Source organism: Musca autumnalis, unplaced genomic scaffold (assembly GCF_047663935.1).
Source record: "Musca autumnalis isolate F117 unplaced genomic scaffold, ASM4766393v1 scaffold_5, whole genome shotgun sequence".
In the NCBI taxonomy this organism is placed as follows: Eukaryota; Metazoa; Arthropoda; class Insecta; order Diptera; family Muscidae; genus Musca; species Musca autumnalis.
Window position 1 is genome coordinate 27,999,668 of NW_027412088.1, and position 27,210 is coordinate 28,026,877.

The 27,210-nt window shown below is 33.0% G+C and overlaps 1 protein-coding gene across 1 annotated transcript in view; it reads left to right on the forward strand.

The window, feature by feature from the left end:
* Positions 1–27,210, forward strand: part of LOC141405935 (uncharacterized) — a 266,779-nt gene that overhangs the window by 63,894 nt on the left and 175,675 nt on the right. The window contains exon 3 of the mRNA XM_073990830.1: positions 17,956–17,980. The gene's annotated coding sequence lies outside the window, so the exon portion shown is untranslated. The remainder of the gene's footprint in view (positions 1–17,955; positions 17,981–27,210) is intronic.

Here is a 27,210-nt window from a genome sequence, read left to right on the forward strand (position 1 = left end):
GAAATACCACAAACCAACTACCACCACCACAATTTGCTCTGGAAGACATGAAAACCCAAGTGGTTGTTGGGTAAGGGATACCCACAAGATGAAATGCTGTAAAGCATAAACAAATTCACAAAAAAAAGAAACGAAAACGAAACTAATTGAACTAATCCCACTCGTATGCAGAGGCTCTTCAATACAAATGATACTTCAGGGTTATTTTATTCAGATCTGTATTGGAATTATTGATTGTATGCTGATGTTGTTGTTGTTGCTGCTGCTGCTCCTATGATATAATTGAGTATCTTATATTCAACATATAAATACAAATGTAGTACTTGAATCAGACAAGTGATGGACTATGATGCTATTGCCCTTAACCTCACTGGTACTTTTTATTGCCATTACAAAAGGGTCAGGCATGAAAAAATCATAAATATGTATGTATGTTTATGTAGATTGTAAGGGGCAGAATGTTAAAAACAAACTGCACTTTGTAATGGTTGCATCAGAAAAACTCATGAAATCGTCATGAGGAGTTTGTTTATGAAATGTATATGAAGTGTGAATGTTTTTGAAGGCACTGTAAATTTCAAATTTATGGTTGTAATGTGGAACTGTAAATTACGGGTGCGGGATTTTTAGAATCGGTCCGGTTCATTCATTGCCCACTAACCTAATATTTTACACATACATTCACTTTTAGGGGTCATCTACATGTATAGAGTGATTTTTTATATAAAAGTTTAGAAGACCCTAAGGTGTCTTTTAAACATAGTAGACCTCTATGAATCTTTCGTAAAAAAAATCTGGCAACGATATGCTGTGAATTTCTTTGCCTCTTAGTTGGAATTCAGAAAAAGTAATCTATTTAATAAGAGAGTGAATTAAAAGTGCCAATACAAAAAAATAAAATACACTAATTTAATTAAAGTGAAAAACAAAATTTTTTGCACGCTGCCATTTGTGTTTTTTGCTGGTTTGGAATCACCAAGTCCAGAAATTTTAATTGCGGAGTAGCCGTCGGTCTATTTGGATAATGTTGTGTGAAATATTAATACTGTTTAAAATTTAACCTTCACGCTGTCAAATCTTTTTGCCGGCGTTATTTTTTTATGCCAGCACTGTTCTCCAGCCCAACTGATCAAAAGTAAACAACATCATTTCATCGTCAATTCAATCAAATCGACTATTTTTGTTCATCTGAAATTCTTACCTGAAAATAAATTAAAACAAACGAAATGACATATCCTTACGGTGTATGTGATACTGATACTACGGGGACAAAAAGTATAGAATGCGGATCTTGTGATCTGTGAAAAAGTGGCAAAAACATTGTTTGATATGTTGCACAAATACAAAAACGTCAACTATACTTGTGCCAGGTGCTTGCAAAATCCGCCTGATAATCCTGATGATTCCTTGAAGACAGAAATGCGTAAACAATTTGCATCTATGAAAGATTCCTTCCAATCTCTTTCTACTGAATTGGGAAATGAAATTGCGGAAGTGCGGACGGATCTGTTGAAAGGGCTACAAGAAACCAAGGAGGAAGTTACAAAATGCAAAGAACTTGTTGCTTCTCATGATGTTGCAAACAAAAATCGGTTTATTGAACTTGAACTGCAGAACCATATGTTACACCATAGATTGAATAGAGCTGACATTATAGTAACTGGGCTACCTCAAAATCTGAATAACATGAATGAACTTGAACGTTTTTAAACGTTGGCATCGCACCTGAACACATCAACAAAGTCATTTACATAAAAAAGCGTAGATCCATACTGATTAAATTAAACAATGTAGAGAAGCGTGATCAAGTAATGAATGCCTATTACAAGTCTAAATCACTCAAAGTGGCAGACGTTATTGGAGGATCGGCTGAAACTCGGGTATATTTAAACGACAATCTGTCATACCTGGCCAGTAAACTACTGAATATTTGCTTGAAGCTTAAGAAAGACAACAAAGTTACAGCATTCCGTATCATAAATCGTGAAGTTCTTAAAGCGCAAATAACCCTCCCCAACCAAGAGTCCAAGGAGTTGAATCTACATCAATGTATTGACTTTTTCAAAACCAATTCCATATCTTTTTGATACTATAATGTTTTTTTTTCTTGATTTCACTCTCTTATGTTTTTTTTTCACCAATATTGTATCTCATATTTCCAATTAAGTGGCTGTGCCACTGTAAATGCATTAATTGTTTCATATTGAAATCGCTTGTTTTGAATTTTCAACATGATATGTATAGTTCATTTAAATTCGACCCCCAAACATATGAATATTGTTTAAAAACTGATGACTCGTAGCCTAAATCTTGGTCCTGCAGGCACTGATAATCAAATAATAAAAAAATTAACATCGAATTTTTCCAGAAATCTGAATATTGGTCATATAAATGCCCAAAGTCTATGTCCGTCTAACTCTAACATGAAATTGGAAGAATTTAAAAACACTTTTAATGATTCCGGCCTAGACATAATTAGAATTTCTGAAACATGGTTTAAACCACACATGTTCTCTAGTTCTCTATCAATTCCCAATTATAATCTGGTTAGAAATGATCGTCCTTCTCGTAGAGGTGGCGTTGTCTGTTTATACATTTCAAAGCATTTAAAGTATAAGGTGGTTTTTAGGGGAACTCAGTATGATACTTGCGAGTCGTTATTTATTGAGATATTTGCAAATAATACTTCGTTCATTGTAGGTGTTGTGTATCTACCAACTGGTTCAATTGATGTTTTCGAAGATCTACATATGGACATATTTGATCGTTACTTTAATATTGTTGTCATGGGCGACTTCAATTACAACCTATTTGAACTGGCCAAGTCATTTAATTTTCGTACTGTTGCTGGTAGGTGTGGTCTTCACTCTTTGCATAATTCTCTCCCAACTCATTTATGCCTTCGTACGGGAAACAGCTCATTACTGGATTATTTTTTAATCACTGAGCCGTCTTATAGTGCTCACCATTGTCAATTGCAATATCCGTTCTTTTCCTCTTACCACAGCTTCATATTCTTGCCTGTTGAATTTTCATACCAGTCGAGACAAAATTGGATTGAGTTTAAAGACTACAATAGATTTAGAATTGAAAACTTTATACATCTCATTGTAGATACTGAGTTGCTTTCTATATTTGATACCAATGATGTTGATCACCAGTTATCTATAGTAAATCACGTCAATAACTTACTCTAAATTACGGCAGTTGGGCTGTACCAGCAAAGAAAATTCCGCTTGTGAAGAAACCGATGTTGAAAATATTGCAATTGATTTCCTGGACAACATGCGGCCTGCTGACGATATTTCCTTCAATTTTGATGAAGTTGTGGATCGTTCTGACTCTTTTTCATTTCGCTCTGTATCAGAGTATGAGTTATCTATTGCTCTGAATTCTATAAAATCAAATGCTTTAGGCTGTGATTTGATTCCTAAAAAAATTCATTAAACTGATTTTTCCATTTGTCTCTTCTGTTTTGGTAAATTTGATCAACACGATTCTTACTACTTCTAAATTTCCTTCTGCTTGGAAGTTGGCTCGGGTGGTGCCAATCCCTAAGGATGATCGTGATTCTGCTAGTACGTTTAGACCAATTTCGGTACTACCGTCCATGTCCAAGATTGTAGAGAAAATTATGAAAGACCAAATACTAGGGCTGTGCTTGCTATTACAGATTCTGTCAGGCAGCAGTTAGATGTGCATCATAGCTGTACGCTGGTTTCTCTAGATCTTACAAAGGCATTCGATCGCATTAGCCATATCATTTTGTTAAAAAAAATTCGTGATCATTTCAACTTCTCAAAAACTGCATTTAAATTGATTTATTCCTACCTCTTAGATAGAAGACAATATGTCTCAATAAAAGGTATAAACTCGAGTGTGAGTTTTGTGACTTCCGGGTTCCGCAGGGATCTATTTTGGGACCTATTCTGTTTCTTTCCTACATAAATGATGTTGCTTCTGCTATTAATAGCCCCGTTTGTCAGCCCTACGTTTTTGCGGATGATATATGTATATTTATTATTCAAATCATATCCTTCTGTGGAGTCTATAAATACCCACCTCCTATTCGTCTCTGACCTATTCTCACTAAGCAAGTTAGAAATAAATCCGGTAAAGACTAAAGCAATGTATTTTCATCCTCGAAATAATACCTCATACCCTAACATAATGGTCTATGGACAGTCTATTGAGTTTGTTGGTTCTCTAAAATGCCTCGGTATATTGGTTGATTCTAATCAAAATTTCAATGGCCACATGAATGGAATTTCGAAAAAGATTTGTCTTATTTTGAGTAGACTTTACAATTTAAAAGCTTATACCCCAAGGAACATAAGAAGACATCTAGCTTTTTCCTTATTGATGCCCTTAATCAATTACGGTCTTGAAATTTATTCTGGGACTTGGGTCCTATAACATAGACATAGTTGAGAAAATAGTGCGTAAGATTGTCCGGTATGTTTTTCAACTGAGAGTACATGACCATGTTCGAGTAATTGAGCTAACTTCTGATTTACTTGGATTACATAGATCTACGTACAGTATTACATTTCTATAAAATTAAGAAATCACAACAACCTGAAATTTTAGTAAGTGAGGTCGCTTTTGTAAATTCTTCTCGTAATGTGCAAATTGACGTTCCCCTAGCTCGTACTTCTGTCCTTGATGATTCATTTCTAGTGCGTGTTTATCGAGTCTGGAATTATCTACCTAACTCGCTTAAAATGTTTTGCTACACTGACCATACTTTTAAAAGGAAATTAAAAGCGTTTTTAAATGATGGTTCTATTTAATTGTGAATATCTTGCTTCCAATTCAATTATTATATATTGCCGCTGCAGGACTCTTTATTACTTTTTTCTTATATTTTCCCAATATTCATTTGGCCGGGGGCCGTATATCAACATTATTGAATTAATTTTTTTAAATGGCCTTCTGCCGTGGAATCTAAATTTTAATTGTAATCTCATAATACATGTATAATTGGCCTTGTAGGCTTTCTTTGTATTGAAATCGAATAAATAAATAAATAAATAAGTAAATAAAGAAGACATTTAATGGTATAAAAATACATAAGGTTTCTTCTAGGGGTTTATTTAAAGAAGAATATTTTTAGGGGTCTACTACAGATAAATGACCTTCAGGGGTCTTCTATGCATAATACACCTTTATGCGTCTTCTTTTTCTGGAGAAGACCATGACATGGTTCTTTTATTTTTTATTTTATTTATTTATTTATTTCCATTCATAATTTGAGTATAATAACCATTAATATGTCCCAAAAAATTATTTATTTATTTTTTTATTTATTTATTTTTATGGATATAATTTTATTATCCATACTTCCATTCATAATTTGAGTATAAAAACCATTAATATGCACCAAACAAATTTATTAATTAATTTATTTATTTGTATATTTATTATAACTATTTTTTAATGAAATTGTAAGGGAAATGTATTACTTAGTTGCTCCAATAATTTTCAGATTTCTTCTGAATGAGAAATGTAATGATCATTACTTCTTCGAACCTTCTGGTATTATTCCATTCGACAGCAATGATGAGGATGATTGGTGAGTTTCTTTAGGGGAAACAAAAAAAAACAAAAATAAGATCTTCTAAGACCTTCTTTTATAAATAACAACATGGCATTTTTTTGGCATATAATTATCATATTTTAAACTAAAATATTTCAAATCGAACTATATATAGACGAATTCCAAGAAAAAAAAATAAATTTGCATTTTTTTATGTTTTTTATCTGCAGTTTATGTCAAATATTTTTTGTATGATAATTGATTTCTTAGTAAGACACGGGATAATAAATCAAAGCACCCAATGAGTGAAGAGTTTGATTTTTTAATATTTCATTGGGAGTCGATTTTCAATAGATTTATGTATGAATATAAATATTTGTTTGGAGGGGAGTGTTGGATAATAGAATGTTCGTTAAATGTGTGATAATGTTTCATCTTCTGATTAAGTTTGAAATGGAAGGGAAATTGAGTTAATGGACAATTTCTAAATTATTTCTAAAAAAAATCAATTTTCTTTATTTTTTAATGATTAAAGCAACAAATCCTTTATTTTATTGATATTCCCTTGAGTTTTCAACCATTCCATCACTTCTCCCATTGGGAAAACTAATCACTTTATTGTCTCTAATTCATAATTAATTACTAAAGTAACACCCCATCACTAATCAACACTCGTTTCGCATAAACGATTTATCTCTCGCTCGCATTTTATTCCAAACCACACAAAGTAACCACCAGACCTACTACGACGACCTTTAACATTAATACAAATGACCATTCCATCCCAATACCACTAACATTGGTTGTTTTTGTTGTTGTTCGATATTGTGGCCAAAAAGAAAGAAAAGTTAAAACAGAAACACTTCTTTGGCATTCCAATGGAGGATGGATTTCCATTATAATACCATTGCAGCAGCAGCAGCAGATGACTTTGAATATTTTTTGACCCTGAAATTTTGAGGCTCTGTTTTACTGGATGATGGATGTGGAGATCAATCGCCAACGTCGTCATCATTATTATTATGATGAGTTATTGGTTGAAACATAAAATGTAGCTGCTAAAAAATGTGTTATTTTTTTGTTGTTTTAATAATAATTATTGCAGTTTAACAATAAAACAAATTGTTCACTACTTAAGCGGAATGATTGATATTCTGGGAAATTTGATTGATATCTGGAAACTATTATGCCGGAATTATGTATTTTGTTTCAAACAGCATAATCTGATGTTAATACAAATGATACATACATACACACAAATACCAATGACATCCCATATATAAAATAAAAATTAATTCCTACGGCCATCACCGAAATTACAAGGGAAGACTGATACTTTATTCATATGTAAGATTGCAACCCAAATAAATTTTTAAATAAATGACAATATGTGTACATATGTATGTATGTACGATATTACGAATGTAAACATGAATAATATTTGCCATAATCCATCGGCGTATTAGCCACGCACATTTTTGTTTGCCGGTTTCGGATTTTGTTGATTGCTTTCGTTAAAGATGAAAAAGGTTAATGACATTGAATAGTTTTTGTTGTTTTCGTTGTTATTACATTTTTGGTCGACATGCGTTTGACATGATTTTCTTCTTCTTGTTATTATTTTTGTTTTAATCAGAAAACAAAGCCCTCAAACTTGACCTACAACAAGAAGAAGAAGGAAAGTTGTTTTAAAATTTTGGTTTGGCCAGTCTGCTGCAGTCTGTAGGCCATAATTACTGATTGACTACGCTAGGCCAAACCGTGAACAGGTTAACAGGTTATAAATAAAGAAAATCAAACCATAACATTAAAAACAACAACACAGCGCAAAACAACAACACAACACAAGTAAAAAATCAAATACAATGTGCAGTTAAAGTGGGATAAGTTATTTGCTTTATGGTATTTTTACGATAGGGAAGTAAATAATTAAAATAATTATTGAATATTATTATTTCTAAAAAATATTTTAAAATAATTTATATGAAGTTAGAAGTTGATTTCAAAGCGCATTATTAGGGTTTATGTATTTTAGGTAAAGTTTAAATTTTATTTCTAATGCTTCGGAAAAATCTGCCTTATTGCAATAAAAAATCCTTAAAACAAATTTAGACATGTAACAAGGAAAAAGTCGTTAAGTTCGGCCGAGCCGAACTTTTTATACCCTCCTCCATAAAATAGTCTTTATTAAAATGGAATAATTAGCTACCTTTCACAATTTTAGGTTGAAAAAAATTTTCGACCACAGGTACCCCAAATGCCTAATTTATCTAATCTAATTTAAAAATGTGTATAGCCAGATGAAAGTTTCATAACTGCAGGGAACCTTAAAAGCATTTAGCGGCGGATATTTTCATATTCCTCAGATGGAAGAACTGCACTACGAGAAGGTCAGCTATGTAGACATTTAACCTATCACATATGTCATCGATGATAGGACCGGACGATCTCTATACCGTCTGGAGGGTGTGGAATTTCAGAAAGGCAGAGGTTAAACAGTTCCGGAGATATCACCCCTCCTTGGGGAACTCCCTGTTTCACTCTACGGGGTTTGGTGTTCGCACATATAGTTGATTACCCAACGTTTCAAACATGGCTCGAGAGTAGTCTTCTATATATCCTCGAACAGCTTGGCATGGTTGACAGTATCGAGAGCCTTCGATAGGTCAAGAGCCACCATGACTGTTCGGTCGCACGGCCTTTTCTGGTTCAGTCCTCCACTGATATGTGTGGATATGACATCTAAGTCTGTTGTAGTACTATGTATTTTCCGAAATCCATGTTGATGTTGGGTAAGTGGAAAACACCTTCTCATCGTGGGGAGGAGTAGTGCCTCTACGATCTTTTCTACTAGAGACAGGAGCGAAATCGGCCTGTACGATTCACCTCTGCTTGCATACTCGCCAGGCTTCAGTAACAGGACTTTCCAGGCTTCTGGTATGATATGGGTGGCTAACAATATGTTGAGGATAGTTGTTTTACACTCAACTCCAGGTTCATCCAGTTGCTTAAACACATCGATCTTCGGTGTGGGCCCAACGCTTTGGAAGATTTCCCCTTTCGGATGGCATCTGCAACATCGCTCATCGTAAATTGTGGTGGTACCTCCGTGGCTGGAAGGTCTCTTCTTACACGGCGTACAACACATCTCTTCGCCCTATCACTCTCGGGGTGTTCTATGAACTGCCGGTTAAAATGACACGCGCACCTCTTTGGGTCAGTTACTGTCACGCCGTTGAAAGTAACTGCTGTTCTGTCATCCTTCTTTTCCTGATTCGAGATTGATTTAACCGTTGCCCACAATTTACTTAATCCTGCACCAATGTTGCATTGCTTCAGGTGGTCTAGCCACTTTTTCCGCTTATGTTCGTCTACTAACCTGTTGACTTCAAGAGTAAGCTCTCTAACTCTTTGGTCTTCAGGGTTCGTACGACGAAGCTCATCACGCTCATTTGCTAGTCCCGTCGCCTCTGCTGGGAAATTTGGTCTTACTTCGATGATAGGGAGGAGGTCTGAGCTAAGGGAAATGACGGTTTGCCCGGATATCTGGCGACCTATGGCAGTCTCCTCTAATCCTCGTAGGAGCGTCTTCATTCACCGTGCAAAACGTGGAGCTATCAATTTGCTCGGCCAGCGCTGTACCCCTATGGCCATTACCTAGGACGTAATACCAAAGCTCATGATGGGCATTGAAATCCCCTAGCACAAGATGGTTATTGCCCTCTAAAAGCGAACTAATATGGGGCATATAACGTCGGGCACAGCTATTAATCGGCAGTATGTACACATTAAGCAGCTCTACCTCGGAAGTACAACACTTTATTGCTGCTCCCATACATTTCATGTATGAGTCACTAGAGTCAAGCTCAAGCGAAATAGGTCAGTACTGGACAGACTGGTGTATCAGGAAGGCAAGTCCTCCTCCTCCGCTTCTTGTGCGATCCTTCCGCAAAACGTTGTAACCATCACAACGCAAGCTACAGGTGGCGGCGAGCTTTGTTTCTTGGATCTCGGCGACCATGATGTTTTTGCGACTCATAAAATCTACAATTTCGCTGACCTTATTGCGGAGACCGTTGCAATTGAATTGCAGGAAAGATGCACCTCCGGGCCGTTGAACAACAACTTGTGGTGTTAGGTGCTGCATTTGTTGTTGTTGGGGAGACTGCGGGGGCGTCTCGTATTCCGACGACGACGAAGTAGAAGACGCACTGGGCGATGCGCTGACGCAGCAAGCAGTAACATACCTATCGCTGTAATCCCGGGTGCTACTAAGGCCAGAGCATCCACGAAAATGCGCCCATTCCATACATCCATTACATCTAACCATTGTTGGCATGTGGTGGATGTGGATCTGGCAAACGGAACAGATCCATACTGGACCGGGGTTCATCTCTATCCCGGCACGGACCAGAAGAGCTCGGAGCAGGCATTCCGGGATAAATTGCCGCTCCCATTGTGAAAAAAATACATGAACACAAACACATAATTGTTGAGGTGACGGCCCCTGGTCGAATATTCCTCCGAATCAATCCGGTGCATAGAACCGGCCGCCGTGGGATTGACGATTCTTAGTGAAGAAGTTTCGTAGCCACTCAAATATCACCTTACAGCTAGTTTGGTTAAAAATTGTAGCTAAAATCCTCAAAATATCGAAAATCGGGAGGTACCGTAATATGGGGGCTATAGTAAAACATGGACCAATGTTGACGATTTTTAGTGAAGAAGTTTCGTGCCCAGTAAGAATAGCTAATTCGGCCAAAAAATTTAGCTAAAAGCCTCAAAATACTTTAAATCGGGAGATACCGTTATATGGGGCTTATATCAAAACGTGGACCTATATCTGTCATTTGTAATTTGGTATAGAAGTCTCTATTGCTCCTAGAATGTTTGGTATTGCAAATGGGCTATATCGGTCCACGTTTTGATATAGCTCTCGTTAAACGGTATCACCCGATTTTCGGTATTTTAAAGGTTTTAGCCTCAGTATCACACCAAATGGCTGAAATTTGGTACTTAGTCTTTGTTGGGGGTATTAAACTTTCCCCCCAACAATTTTGTCGGTATAGGTCCACGCCTTCATATAGCCCCCATAGAAGGGTACCTTCCGATTTTCGGTATTTTGAAGGTTGGGGCAACAACAACTCACCGAATTGTCTGAATTTTGCTATTTAGTCCACGTTGAAGGTAAAAACTTTTCCGAAAGAAATTCGGTCGGTAAAGGTACACGTTTCGATATAGCCCCCATAGAACGGTACCTTCCGATTTTCGTAATTCTAAGGGGTTGTGACGTCAATATTCCACCGAAATGACTGAAATTTTTTAATTTAGTCTTCCAAAGGGTTATAAAATATTCCAGGAGAGAATTATCAGTGTAGGTCCACGTCTTCTTTTATACCCCTTAGATGCGTACCTCTTGATTTTCGAAATTTTGAAGGTTTTAGCCATTATCTTAGGAAACATCGGAAGTTTGGTATTTAGTCTTCATTGAGTCTAAAAACTTTCCGCCAGAAATTTGTCGATATAGATCGCATTTTACTTCAATACATCTCGTTCTTACTTGTTGAAATGTAATTTCAATAAATTCCTGTAAGAGGGCGCCATTCAATGTACATTGGGCCCGACACAGAACATCTGTCCCAAAATGAATTTCCACATCTTCCTATCTATTGAATTTTTTCCATTTTGAATATCACGCTTTTTCCTCACATTAAGCTCTTGCTGGGCTGAACAATATTGGCCTTTCTTATATATTTTTAATGTAAGTTGATACGTTTAACTATGCCAATATGCCGGTACAGCTGGGATTTCACTTCTCTTACCAAATCCTCCAATATTACAATATGTTGAAATTATAGAAAACTATGGAACAAAAAAAATGACTCTATTTTTCGACTATTTAAAAAAAATAATACATAATTTGTTGCAAAGATCCGTTATAAGAAACAACAATTTCTCTGAAATTGTTATCGATAAAGGATATCTTTTTTAGATAGGTATAGTTGTTGTCTTTAATAAGCGGTAAAAACATTACTGTACGTTTACACGAGATTAGTCATTTTCTTTTTTCCCCCGGTACTGTCTTTTAATCAAATTTAAACTTTGATGGATTAAAACTTTGAAGTCCAAAATAGACAAACGAAGAGAGACAATCTATTCCAACACATAATTACTTTTGTGCCCGTCCCGAACAGTTCGTTTAGCACTTTTTTCATTTTATTGCAATTAAGCGGGATGTGATAGAAACCACATTTTTATTTATTTTTAGCCTTAATATTTTTCTAAATAAGTTAAAATTAGTTTACTGTGATTTGGTAATTTGGATTTTTTCATACTCTATACAAAAATGCAGGCAGTTTGGTTGGAAAATGTACCATAAAAAACCCAAATATTATATGAAATTGTTCTTCATTATACCCTCAGCATTTATGCTAACGAGGGTATAAAAACTTTCATACGGACAAAATGTGCCTCATCGAAATAATGGTTTTAGACCCCAAGTATGTTTGGACGGAATGTGTTTTGGACAATTTGGAGTCGATTGAGCAATGTCCGTCCGTCTGTCTGTCCGTCTGTCTGGCTGGCTGATGCGCACGATAACTCTCGAACGGATGAACCGATTTGGTCTAAAATTTGGCTTTCGTAATATTTTGTCCAAACTTAGTTTAAGTTCGAAGATGGGCTATATCGGTCCACTCCTTCCGGTACCTCCCCCACAAAAGTTCGAAAATGTTAGGAAAATTTGTGTGCACGATAACTCTTGAAGGAAGTAACCGATTTGACCCATACTTTGCACATCGTGAAATGTGTACCAGACTTAGAAAATGTTTCACTATGGACTTAATCGGTCCACTCCTTCGTGTACCTCCTACACAAAATTTCGGATAAGTTCAGATTGGGACCTGCTCTCGAATCGCTTTGATTTTTGTTGCAACAACTTGTATTCATTGCCCCCTATACGACGGTACAAGTTTCATCAGGGGCAAGTCCATACTTCCTGAGAAAATAGCCTAAAAGTGCAAAAAGCCCCTATAACACCGTGTGTAGTGGATGGAGCGCAAGATAACTCTCGAACGGATCAACCGATTCGATCCAAAATTTGGCTTTCGTAATATTTTGTCAAAGCTTAGTTTAAGTTCAAAGATGGGCTATATCGGTTCACTCCTTCCGGTACCTCCCCCACAAAAGTTCGAACATTTTCGGAAAATTTGTGTGCACGATAACTCTTGAAGGGAGTGAATATATCTACCAGATATAGATCAGGTTCGAATATGGACTATATTTGTCTACTCCTTCTGGTACCTCTCACACACAATTTCGGATAAGTTAACTTTATGACCTGCTCTCGAATCACTTTAATTTTTGTTGAAGCGATTTGCAATCGCTACCTCCATTACGACGGTAAAAGTTTTTTCGGAGGCAGGTCCATATTTCTTAGGAAAAAAAATCCCTATGTCACCAAATGTGACTATCGGAGAGCACGATTACTCTCGAACTGTTCAACCGATTTGGTCCAACATTTGGTCTTTGTCATATTATATCTAAACTTAGTTTCATGGGACAATATCGGTCCACAACTTCCGGTACTTCTCCCAAATATTTAAAAAATGTCACTAAAATGCTAGGACAATATCACTTGAATGGGGCAACCAATTTGGTCCAAACTTTGGATCTACTAATATTTTGTCAAAATCTTGTTTAATTTCTAAAATGGACCATATCGGTCCTCCCTAGGGGTACCTCCCCCACAAAGGTTCAACATTTGTGTCTTAGTGTAGTTAATTCCTAATCCGTAATTGTCGGCAAGTTCAAATATCCAAAAAGGGCCACAAAATTCTGAAGAGACCTGAAATACATTCGATCTTTCCGTAGATGAAAGTTTCACTTTAGACTGGCTGAGGGTATATATCTGTCGGCAAAGCCAACTGACACTTTTTTACTTGTTTTTTCTAATTTTTATCTTTTTTATTTTATCCTATTATTTTTTACAACTCCAAACTTAATACCCGCTTTACCAGCAGATTATTTTATTTGTCACAACGTTGGCACAGTTTAACTAAACGCTATATAAATTACAAACTGAAATGTTAAACCCCATAATCCGCCATAAAATAATCTTCTCAAAGATTTTCGAAGCCGCAACAACAAAAAAAAACATAATTTTTATGCATTTTTAAAATTTCTCAGTGGGTTGGATGTGCACGTAAAATCTGTTAACAAATGACTGAAATTATGGCACAACAACAAATAGCACAAAAAACAATTGCGGTTTAAACACAAAAGTGTATTATGCAATTTCAAAACTGCAATGAAACTTGAAATAAATTGCCAGCAAATAAATAAAAACAAAGAATTTTTTAGGAAGATTTTTTATAGGATTTTTTTCCTTTTCATTTTAAAAGGACCTATCTTGGTATTTTTAGAAAAAGGGAAGAAGAGTCTAAAGGCGTAGACAATCCTATTTTTTATTTTGGAGGACCTGAAGCCGCTGTTTTTATTAAGAAATTTAGGATTTCCTTAAGAATTTTAAGAGGACTTCTGGTCAACAACAATCGTAAAATTTTTAACGAATTTTAGTTGGGTTTAAACTCGCCAATCGACTTTGATTTTTTAAAGAATTTTAGGAGGACCTTTGGTCTACAATAAACGAGAGTTTTTTTAAAAATGTTAGGAGAGCATAAAGTCGTTAATAGATCCGATTTTTTTAAGAATTTTATGCAGCGGTTTTGTTGGGTCTAAAGTCTTCAATGTATGTGGATTTTCAAGAAAATTATGTTTTTTTAGAATTTTTAAAGCATTTAAGGAGGGTCATTTTTTAAAAATGTTAGGAGAGCATCATGTCGTTAAAAGACCGATTTTTTAAATTTTTATGCAGAGGTTTTGTTGGGTCTAAGGTCTTCAATATATGTGGATTTTCAAGAGGATCGCGTTTTTTAGAATTTTAGGAGGACCTCGCTAATTGGCTGAGAATTTTTAAAGCATTTTAGGAGGAGCTTTTGTCGATTTTTTTTTTATTTCAAGATGTTTTGGAGGGACTAAAGCCGTCAGAATTTTATTTATTAAGAAATTTAGGATTACCGAATGTTAGGAGAGTCTAAACTCGGCAATTGACTAAGATTTTTTAAAGAATTTTAGGAGGACCTTGTTGACAATAAACTAGATTTTTTTTTTAAATGTTAGGAGAGCATAAAGTCGTTAATAAACTCGATTATTTTAATGAATTTTATGCAAAGGTTTTTTGGGTCTAAAGTTTTCAATATATGTGGATTTTCAAGAGGATCATGTTTTTTTTTTAGATTTTTAGGAGGACTTCACTAATTGACTAAGATTTTTAAAAATATTTTAGGAGGACCTTTTGTCGACAATTAACCAGATTTTTTAAACTGTTAGGAGAGCTTAAGAACTTAGACCTAATATTTTTTAAAGAATTTTAGGAGAAACTTTGGTCGAGTTTCCCTTATTTTTTACCTTTTTCGAAATATTCGAGTTCACAATTCTTGTATACTTGCCTTTTTGGTATATAGTGCATTTGGCAATATTGCTGAAAATATCCTGAAGCTTCTTTTTGTTAAAAACTAACCTCAAGCGATTCATTAAAGTGGGGTTTTTTCGCAACCCTTTTTTAAATATATTTCACAAACATCCCATAGGTCATAACGGAAGACTTACTTGTCATATGTTAAAGATGCTGCCGGTTCATATCCACCAAATGTTTACAAACATGGACATTGGAATCCGGTCACAAAATAGCTTCCGTTTATTCTTGACCTTATCCACTTAACTTTATTGACACTATTTAAAATAGTTATTTAAATATTTTCAAGCAAAACAAATACCATATCCATACATCCAATGGTTAACCTTCAAACCACTTGTTGCAAATTTAAAAAAAAATCTAAATCCCTAACATAGTTTTGGCTAACATCAAATGTAGTAGACAATGTGTGATGTCGACGATGATGTCGATAATGGCTTTATTGGTCAAAAGAGAGCGGAAACTATTCAGAATAAAAATTAAATGGAGACAACACAATCTCAGCCTATTGTATTTCGATCAATACAAACTTTGAATAAATTATTACAGATCTTTGTATATTTGTTAGTTTTTGTTTTGTCTTTTTCTGGACTTAATTAGGTAAAAAAATCGTCATTTGACACATGGCTATGTTAATGGGCATGATGGTGCTGTGCCTACATTTAGTATAACAAGCCAAGGTTAAAGGTTGGCATAATCCTCTTTTTTGTATGAAATTGAATAATGAATTTTGTTTGTTCTCTGATCAACACAGATTTAAGGTTGGTCAATTTGTTGTCAAACAAAATAAAACAAAAAAAAAACTTTTTTCCACAACATCCCATACGGGACAAGGGAGACTTATCTCATATCAGTGAGTGCACCCGATTCATATTTAGCTGAATCATATGGGACCTACTGTTTATCGCCAAGTCCGAACGGCGTGTCTTAGGACACCAATTGTGAATAAGTTTTTAAAGGCTGAAATACTCAGGAAATGTTGCCATCATTACTGAGGGGTATTTTGCCACCGTTGCAAAATGTTTGAAGTTGCCTGGCCGGGAAATCGAACCCCAGACCTTCTGCGTACAGGCCAGGCGTCCATACCATTGCACCACGGTGGCATCCTGTGAAACAAACTCTTCATTGCAACATTTGTGAAACAATGAAAAATATTTTAAATTGTATTAATAATAAATTAATAAATATTATTACAACTAACCCACCCACCTGCTACTCTCCCGTATTAATACTCGCTCGCTAATACGTAGACTGTTATAAAATGCTCAATCTAGAATGTTCCACAATTGCCAAGCGAAATGTCAATCGATTCTCAAATGCACAATGGGATAGAAATAATAAATAAGGTGCAATAATGAATGACGTCACAGTATGGAAAATAATTAAGCTAAAATTGAATAATCTAAACAACTATGAGAGACAGAGAGAGAGAGTACAATATGGAAAGTAGTGAGCGAAATTCTGTAGCTGCGTATACAGAAGTTCTTCTGTACAGTAGCTCTTCAAAATTCTGTACAGTAGCTGCTGTAAAATTGATTCAAATAAAGTAAAATTTACACTTCAAATTCAAATTTTTTAACTTAATGGAAATTGAATCCACATTTCAAGAAATTTTGGAGGACCTGAAGACCTCAGATCTGTATTTATTAAGAAGTTTAGGATTTCGTTAGGAATTTTAAGAGGACTTCTGGTCAACAATAATCATGATTTTTTAAGGAATGTTAGGAGGGTCTGAACTCGCCAATTGACTAAGATTTTTTAAATAATTTTAGGAGGACCTTTTGACGACAATAACACTGTACAGCACAAAAAACAGTTACCGGCAAAAACTCGACAGATTATAAAAAGGGGCCGAAAAATGGAAGACCCGCATTGAAAACTTTACCTTTTTCGAAATATTCGAATTCCTAATTCAACTATGAGAGACAAAACAACTATGAGAGACAGAGAGAGAAAGAGAGTACAATATGGAAAATAATGAGCGAAATTCTGTACCGTAGCTTCTATAAAATTGATTCAAATAAAGTAAAATTTACACTTCAAATCAAATGTTTTAAATTAATGGAAATTGAATCCACATTTTACTTTCGTAACAATATTTTCCTCTAAATTATCAACATTTTGTCACCATAAATCTTAAACCATTGTAGCATTCGTATAGGCATAACCCCAATTTATAGACATATTGTGTTTAGTTCCCTATTGATATTATTGATTTCCAAACACTGTATAACACTCAATAAATTGTTGTTGCTGCGGTCTGTCGGTCAAATGTCCAACACTAGAAAAATCACACAACTAATGTTTGGAAGGGGAAACTATTTTTTATAACCATCCATTTTTTTAAATTAAGAGCACACTTCTCCTCAGTAAATTAATATCGTTTGTCTACTATGTTTCAAATACGTAGATTCAATACTTTGTATCGATTATCGATTTACCTTGAAGTCGTTAATATGGAAATTATGTTTCTTCTTCGTCGCTGTGTGTGTGTGTGCCGTCTCTACTAACAAAACTCTTCAAATGTGAATGAACTGTGTGCTTGGTGATGTGATTTGGTTATATTTACATATTTCGAGTAGTTAGTTATTGGGATTGAAGTTAAGATACTCAAAATAGTTGTTGTTTTGGAATGATTTTATTGGTTCCGCATTTAACAGTCATGTGAAGGGCAATTTCTCTATTAAAAATGACACTTTGAAGCATGCTTGCAATTAATTTAACTTCCTTCCTTAGTTGATAATTGAAGCAAATTTAACAAAATTTTTGTAATTGTTTTCAAATATTATTGTTTAAATTTATGTTTTTAACAATTTTGTTAATTTTATTTTATATAAATAAAAACTATTTAATTTTTTGTTTTTTTTTTTTCTTCTTGCAGATTCATAGAGGATATGACTTCCATGGTAAGATACATACATTTAATAAACATAACAAAACATTTATAAAAACAAGTAAGAAAAGTCTATAGTCGGACGGAGCCGACCATGGGATACCCTATACCACTATCCCTGGACAATCGCTCTCCACGGAACTTCTTTTCAATGATTGTGAAAATTTAATCATCAAATATCAGAGATTTAATGTATAATACTTATGACCAAAACCAAAAAGTTATCTAGCAAAAGCAAAGACATTTTTGTAGCAGGAAAGGAAAATTTAGTTCACGTTAAATGTAATGAAACCCACTTATGTAGTACTACGTCCGTTGTTTAACCGCTACGTTATTGAAATTTTTACCAATTTCACCCACAAGTTTCAGTCCATTTAACCCGCTAAGTATTATCTGATCTTCACGTTGGTTTCTACGCTTCTTCTTCATCATAAACTCAAACTTTGTTTAAAAATTAGCGGGTTATTATTTTGACCTACAGAGCCTCTACAAAATTGGTTAAAATTTTGTTTTTGGTCCATTTCATCCCCCGAACATTTCACGATCATCACCAAAAACTAATAATTTTCATTCTGGCCCGAACCCAGCCTCCTTAAAAAATTCGTTATAATCGGTCCATAATTGCAGCCTTAAGCTTGTTTACAATTTTTAATGGACGGACACATATCGCTAAATCGCTTTATTTTCATCGAGATATGAATTTTGGCATACCAAGTAAGGGGTCTAGGACGAATATTTCGTGGTGTTACATACATTTTTGGAGAGACAATATGTAGCATGGGTTAAAAATTTGGTTCTCTACACAGAACCCATTATATATTAGGCAGTAGGCCCGTTATCTAGCAAACACTTTATTGCAATTTACATCAGAGGAAAGGTCAGTTGTTTTTTTCCATATGTAGGCTACTTTGCGAAATATATATGTCCTCAAGGAATTAAAATATCGACCAAAAATAAAATTTTTATATTTTTCATACTAAAGTAATGGTCCATTTACCCGCTAAAGAATATCAGATCATCATTCAAAATTGTAGGCATCTTTGTCGACCTATACTCTTACCCGGTGCAAAATTTCGTGGCTATTGATGTATAATTGCGACTTCTAGCGAGTTTATTCTTACACTACAAACAAATAACGGAATATATTAGGCTGTAACTCTGTTATCTGATCATGCACACCAACATAATTGGCATCAATTGAAAGGTCAAGCGTTCCACTTTCAAGTATATCTCACTTGTCCGGAATGTCACTTCCAGGAATTAAGATATAAGCTGTATATTAAAATTTTTCACAATTTTCACACAAAAGTTTTGGTCCATTTAACCCTCTAAATATTATCCGATCGCCATCTCAAATTGCAAGCTTCTCCTTTGTGATATACTCTTACCTTATTTAAAATTACGCGTTGATCGGACTATTATTGAGACCTACAGAGCTGCTAGAAAATTGGATAAATATTATGTTTTTGGTCCATTTCACCCGCTAGATATTTCACGATCATCACCAATAAGAATAGGGATCTATTCTGATCTGAGCCCGACCTCCAAACAAAATTTCGTGACGATCGGTCCATAATTGCGGCCTGGAGCGTGTTTACAATTTATAATGGACAGACGGACGGACGGACGGACGGACTGACGGACGGACACACATCTCAAAATCGCTCTATCTCGTCGAGATATGAAGAATGGTATACCACATTGGGGGTCTCCGACGAATATTTCGCGGTGTTACATGAATTTTTACCAAAACAAACTTATAATACCCTTTTCCACATTGTGGTATAGGGTATAAAAATATTATTTACAATTTATTTTATGTTTTAATTCGGGAAAATTATTTAATTTCGGAAAAAATAGAAAAGCCTCTAGTTTTAGATATTACCACATATTCCCATCAGTTCTATTAATATTTAGTATTGAAACAAAAACCGTATTTCCTCAAAATTGTGCTGTTAAATCTTCGAAGGATCTTAGATCTTCGATACAAACATGTTGTCGACTGTAATGACTTGATTTACCCATCGATTTGATAAACAATCAACAAATCGTTGATATTTCGAAGTTGGTTTTCAAGATTTAATGAAATGTTTTATTCATTCAACGAAAATATACGTAACACTAATTTTGTAATTAGTGATTTTTGTCACTTTCAAATGGTCTCATTGCAGAAATATTGACATTTTTAAAATTAAAAAATAACGAAACTGAGATTAAGTTGCATTACTTTTCTTATCATAAAAAAAATCCTTTCAAAGGGGCAAAAGTTACCCTCAGACAATCTTAACAGAATTCCGGCCGAAGTCTGGCAGACATTTCGGATATCAGATATTTGTTTTATTTGTGACTTATTAAGGCGATTGTAAATTCTAGTGATATTTTTAATTATTTCTCTTTCGATTTGAGCTATTAAGACCTACAAGGTAAAGTGAATAATTAGGAGTTCACCGAGGTCCCACATATCCAACCATTATGCTACGTCTCACGGGTGGTTAAGTCCGACCATCAGGCATGTTAGATATTATTTTGGTAGGTAGGCCAATTGAAAATTTTATAATATAATTCGATAAATTATATAATTGTTCCACAAACATCCCAGAAGGGACAAGGGAGACTTCTCTCACATCAGTGAATGCACCCCGATGCATATTAGCTCAATAATACGGGACCTACGGTTTGTCGCCGAGTCCGAACGGCGTGTCTTAAGACACCACTTATAGAGAAGTTTTACATGGCTGAGATACTCAGGAAATGTCTCCAGGAAATATTTAATTGTAGTGTGGTTAGCGCTACGTAGTGGAAACTGTCAGAATGACACTCTGAGAACTGCAATAGGATCCCTCCTCATGACACCAGTAGGAACGAAGATTTTACCGGTACATCAGCATAACAAAATGTTGCAGTACTACTTGGTTGCTATCGCCGTGAGTCATAATTTTGTAGATATGTGTCCTCCTCCCAGGCAAGGCAGGAGAAATCTTCATGATCTGCAGAGAGAGAGGTCCAAAGGTAAAAAACGGAAACATCTAGATCAACAAGTCTATGAGATAGATATGGAAAGTATTTACAGGAAAAAGTGTAGATGCTATGATAAATAATCTTAGCGCAACTGAGATCCCGACAGAACATACACCTCAAATCGTATTGGACCCGAATTACCTACATAATACCCTACACATGTTTGCAGCGTCGCCTTATTATTTATGGCCGCAGCAAGACGTGGTTGCAAATTTTTGAAATCTGGACACAGAAAAACCGCAACCAAGTAACTGAAAATTATTAACGAGCGAACATATTTACGTTTCTACAACAATAACAACAATTTATGCGCATGTAACAATTTATTAGCCGTAACTGTGTCGATCGCAATATTTTTTGCAAACGAACATAAGGTTTTAAGAAGGTCTATATCGCATAACTCCACAAAAATTCCGAAATTGTTGATTAAGCGCAATTTAAGGCTTGTTCGAGAGTCGAGGGCAAATCCCTACGACCTAACGTAATTGTCCGAAGCGTCTAAAAAATCCTATGGGATCAACTAAAATGATTGATGAGCACAATTGGTCTCAACCTCAAATCATGTTCGAAGATGGGGTATGTGGGACACTTCTTTGAGTAAAAGTTAAAACTTTTAAGTACCCCTGAGGACACATTTTTAGGTCCCTAAGATAAAAAATAAGAAACAGAATAAGAAAAAATGTCGTCAGGTCCCTGAAAACACTTTTTCTATAGAAAAATCGCCAGGTGCCTGAGGACTCTTTTTTATTTATAGAAAAAAATGTCAAGTCCATGAGGACTTTTTTTAATAAAAAAATTATTGTCAGGTCCCTGAGGACACTTTTTTCAATAGAAAAAATGTCTTCAGGACGCTGAAGACACCTTTTTTCTATCAAAAAAGGATACTTTTTATTGAAAAAAAGAAATAAAATCGTCCAATATCTGAGGACACTTGTTTTTCTATAAAACAAACTACCATTAGATCCCTGAGGACATTTGTCTTTCTAATGTCGTTAGGTTCCATTTGACACATTTTCCAATGAAAAGAAATTTCTTCAGGTCTCTGGAGAGAATTTTTTATAAAAAACGTTGTCAGGTCCCTGAAGGCACTTTTTTCTATCCGCAAAAAAGATATTTTTATATTAAAAAAGTAAAGAAAATTTCGTCAGGTCCCTGAGGACACTTATTTACTATAGACAAAATGTTGTTAAGTGCAAATGCTCAAATGTTCAAAGAAAAAATTTTATCAGAGAACAGACGACATTTTTTCCATGGAAAAAAGTGTCCTCAGAAACTTGACAAAATTTTTCTATAGAAAAATGTGCCCTCAGGGACCTGACAAAATTTTTTCTATACAAAAAAGAGTCCTCAGGGACCTGACAACATTTTTTCCATAAAAAAAAGTGTCCTCATTGACCTGCCAACATTTTTTCGATAGAAAAAAGTGTCCTCAGGGACCTGACAAAATTTTTTCTACAGAAAAAAAGTGTCATCAGGGACCTGACAACATTTTTTTCTATAGAAAAAAAGTATCGTCAGGGACCTGCAACATTTATTCCATATATAAAAGTGTCCTCAGGGACCTGACAAAATGTTTCTATAGAAAAAAGTGTCCTCAGGGACCTGACAAAATTTTATCTATACAAAAAAGAGTCCTCAGGGACCTGGCAAAATTTTTTCTATAGAAAAATATGTCCTCAGGACCTGACAAAATTTTTTCTATAGAAAAATGTGTCCTCAGAGACCTGACGACATTTTTTTCTATAGAAAATATTTGTCCCCAGGGAACTAACAACATTGTGTCCTCAGGGACCTGACGACATTTTTTCTACAGAAAAAATGTGTCCTCAGGAACCTAATAACATTTTTTCTATAGAAAAAAGTGTCCTCAGGAACCTGAAAACATTTTCTCTATAGAAAAAAGTGTCCTCAGGGACCTGAAAACATTTTTTCTATAGAAAAAAGTGTCCTCAGGGGCCTGAAAACATATTTTCTATAGAAAAAAATGTCCTCAGGGACATGAAGACGTTTTGTTCTATAGAAAAAAATGTCCTCAGGGACATGAAGACGTTTTGTTCTATAGAAAAAAATGTCCTCAGGGACCTGACGACGTTTTGTTCTATTGAAAAAATTTGTCCTCTAGGACCTGACGACATTTTTATTCTATAGGAAAAAGTGTCCTCAGGGACCTGACGTCATTTTTTTCTATAGGAAAAAGTGTCCTCAGGCAACTGACGGCATTTTTTCCATAGGAAAAAGTGTCCTCAGGGACCTGACGACATATTTTATATAGGAAAAAGTGTCCTAGGAACTGACGATATTTGTTTTTATGAAAGAGGGATATATTCTTGAGGCTTTGGGGTCTGCCACACCTGTTAGTGATAGACTGAGGGTATTTAGCTGATTTCTCTGAGCTTTTGATTTTAATTTGAAGAAGGTTTTACGTGACTAATTGAGTTCTATAATTCCAGAAATTCAATAATTATAAATTTGAAAAAAGAAGAATAAAGAAAGAAACAAGTATGTGTCTTAAGTCTTTTGTTTTATGGTGGGTTTTTTTTCTGATCACTTTGGATTATCAATATCCACTTAGAATATTATCAAAATGTTATTAATGTTTTGTTTTCGATTTATTTATAGGTGAGAAAAATCCAAAACAAAAAGAAAAAAAAGCGATTTTTAAATAAATCGTGGTCAAAAATCACATTTTTAGGTTTATTTTAAGTTTTCGCGATTTTGCTTGGAAACCGCAAGTCCTATCGAAATGGGGCTAAAGAAAATATTGTTGGTGTGAAAATTCTCTAGAGGATTGACCATTATGTTTTGTTCATAGGTGTTTATACAGTCATAGACTGAGGGTATTTAGCTGATTTCTCTTAGCTTTTTTTACCTTAAGAATAAAATATTGAAAATAATATTGATTTTAATATGAAGAAGCTTTGGCGTGACTAATTGAGTTCTTTAATTCCAACAATTCAATAATTATAAATTTCGAAATATCAAGAAAGAAACAAGTATGTGTCTTAAGTCTTTTGTTTTATGGTGGGTTTTTTCCTGATCACAGACAGTGGGACTATCAGTATCCACTTAAAATATTATCAAAATGTTATTGATGTTTTGTTTTCGATTTATAAAGTAACTTTTGACATATAAATTTGTTACTGTTAATTTTTACTTTCACATTTTTTTAAAGAAGAAATAAATTATTGATTTGTCTTTGATAATGGGATTCCTGTCCTATTGCTGTTATAAAAACGTTTATTATTTAATTTTTCAAATGATTATTTCATTGGCTAGAAGAAAAGAATTTACGTCAATAAGTTTTAAACAGTTAATTATTAGAAACCTTTAATTTATAACTTTAACAGGATATGAAAACAAAATAATGAAATGAAAATTAAAAATAATACGAAAAAATATATATTTCAATGTTCCCTTACCCCCTCCCTTAAGGGAGTTCCCACAAAAACGCATGACTTTTTGGCAATGACTCAGTAAAAAACCAAACCGTATAAGCCCATGTCGTTGGTGTTACGGTGTGTAGGCATTCATGTCTTACCCCTACCCATCGTTTTGTAATTAACCCATTAACACAACATTTAAGGTGTAACTAATTTGTTATTTGTTGTTGTTTTTTATGTGAAATCATCGTCATGGGAAACTTCATAATCATGTTTTCATTTCGTTCGTTCGTTTTTATTCATTCATCTTTGTAATCACACACATGTTACTTTGTTTCACTTTTTTTGCAACTTCATTATGGTTTTATTGTGATTATATCTTTATTTATATGAGCATATCATCCGCATATCTACCTAGTTACCTACATACCGTGGCAACTTACAATAAATAGGAAATTAAGTCATAGTTTGCCGGGTGGCGTCGTTGACAGCAGAGAAATAAAAAATAGCAACATAAATTATGTGTGTCATTTGATTTGAAACTGACTGAAATATTACCACCTTATTATGAACTATGAGCAGGTTTCTGAGTATTGGTCAAGTTTTGGGAAGTATGAACTTGCCTACGAAAAGAAAAATAATATTGTAATCAGGATCACAAGGACTACCTAAATGGACCCATTTCTGATGGTGACAATGGGGAGGGTATAAAAAATGAGCCATAAAATCAATAAATTCATTCAAATTCTTGTCATTAGAGATTGAGGAATTTTGTATAGAAAAATATTTTTATCGTTTTAAACAATCTTATCTCCATTGTAGTTGTTTTGTTCACCACGACTCACAATGTTTGACTAAAAATAATTTTTATGTTCAGTTTTTGTTTAAGTAGCATCTTTTCTAAACACCAACAATAACAACTTCAAAACCTCAAAAAGAGGACAAACGTGATTTTAAATAAAATATTATCTCAGACGAAACAAACTTCAACAAATAATGGGCACATACATACGTCGCCATTTGCACTCATATTTTTATGATAGCTAAGCAAAACAACAACAAAACACAGATTGTCAAAATTACCACAGGCAATTAATTCACGTGTATGTCACGCTTAGCACTTCACAATATTTATTTGCTTCATTGATTTTGGTTGTCTTCTCATTTGTAGTTGTGTGAAACTAAAATTAAATTTAATTGTTTTCAGCTTCGGCAGTAACCAGGCTGACTGCTTGACTGGCTGACTGGCTCACGGTTTGAAATCAACAGCTAACTCATTCCGTCAGTCAGCCATCCATCCATTCATTCATTTTTATTCATCTATCCATAATTTATACGCTTGGCATTATTTTGAGATTTGCGTGCTTTTCGTGGCATGCGTTCATCTCACATCAATAAGATTTGCTTAAGCTGCTCATTATTAATTATAGTAATTTTTTGCTTATATATAAATTATATAACAAAAAGCACAACAAAAAACAATAATGGAATGTGAGTATGATTGTTAGGTTTTTTTGAATTATTTATGGGTATTTTGTTTTGTTTTTCTTAAGTAATTACAAAAGACTTTAGAATTTACTTTCAAACAACGAACAGCTTATTTAGACCACAACGATTTTATTCTACGAATATTTGTAGTATTTAGGCTAGAAATATAATATACAAAATAATATCAAAATATATAATATAAAATATAAAATATAAAATATAAAATATAAAATATAAAATATAAAATATAAAATATAAAATATAAAATATAAATATAAAATATAAAATATAAAATATAAAATATAAAATATAAAATAATATAAAATATAAAATATAAAATATAAAATATAAAATATAAAATATAAAATATAAAATATAAAATATAAAAATAAATAAAAATATAAAATATAAAATATAAAATATAAAATATAAAATATAAAATATAAAATATAAAATATAAAATATAAAATATAAAATATAAAATATAAAATATAAAATATAAAATATAAAATATAAAATATAAAATATAAAATATAAAATAAAATATAAAATATAAAATATAAAATAAAAAATAAAATATAAAATATAAAATATAAAATATAAAATATAAAATATAAAATAATAAAAATATAAAATATAAAATATAAAATATAAAATATAAAATATAAAATATAAAATATAAAATATAAAATATAAAATATAAAATATAAAATATAAAATATAAAATATAAAATATAAAATATAAAATAAAATATAAAATATAAAATATAAAATATAAAATATAAAAATATAAAATATAAAATATAAAATATAAAATATAAAATATAAAATATAAAATATAAAATATAAAATATAAAATATAAAATATAAATATAAAATATAAAATATAAAATATAAAATATAAAATATAAATATAAAATATAAAATATAAAATATAAAATATAAAATATTAAAATATAAAATATAAAATATAAAATATAAAATATAAATATAAAATATAAAATATAAAATATAAATATAAAATATAAAATATAAAATATAAAATATAAAATATAAAATATAAAATATAAAATATAAAAATAAAATATAAAAATAAAATATAAAATATAAATATAAAATATAAAATATAAAATATAAAATATAAAATATAAAATATAAAATATAAAATATAAAATATAAAATATAAAATATAAAATATAAAATATAAAATATAAAATATAAAATATAAAATATAAAATATAAAATATAAATAATAAAATATAAATATAAATATAAAATATAAAATATAAAATATAAAATATAAAATATAAAATATAAAATATAAAATATAAAATATAAAATATAAAATATAAAATAT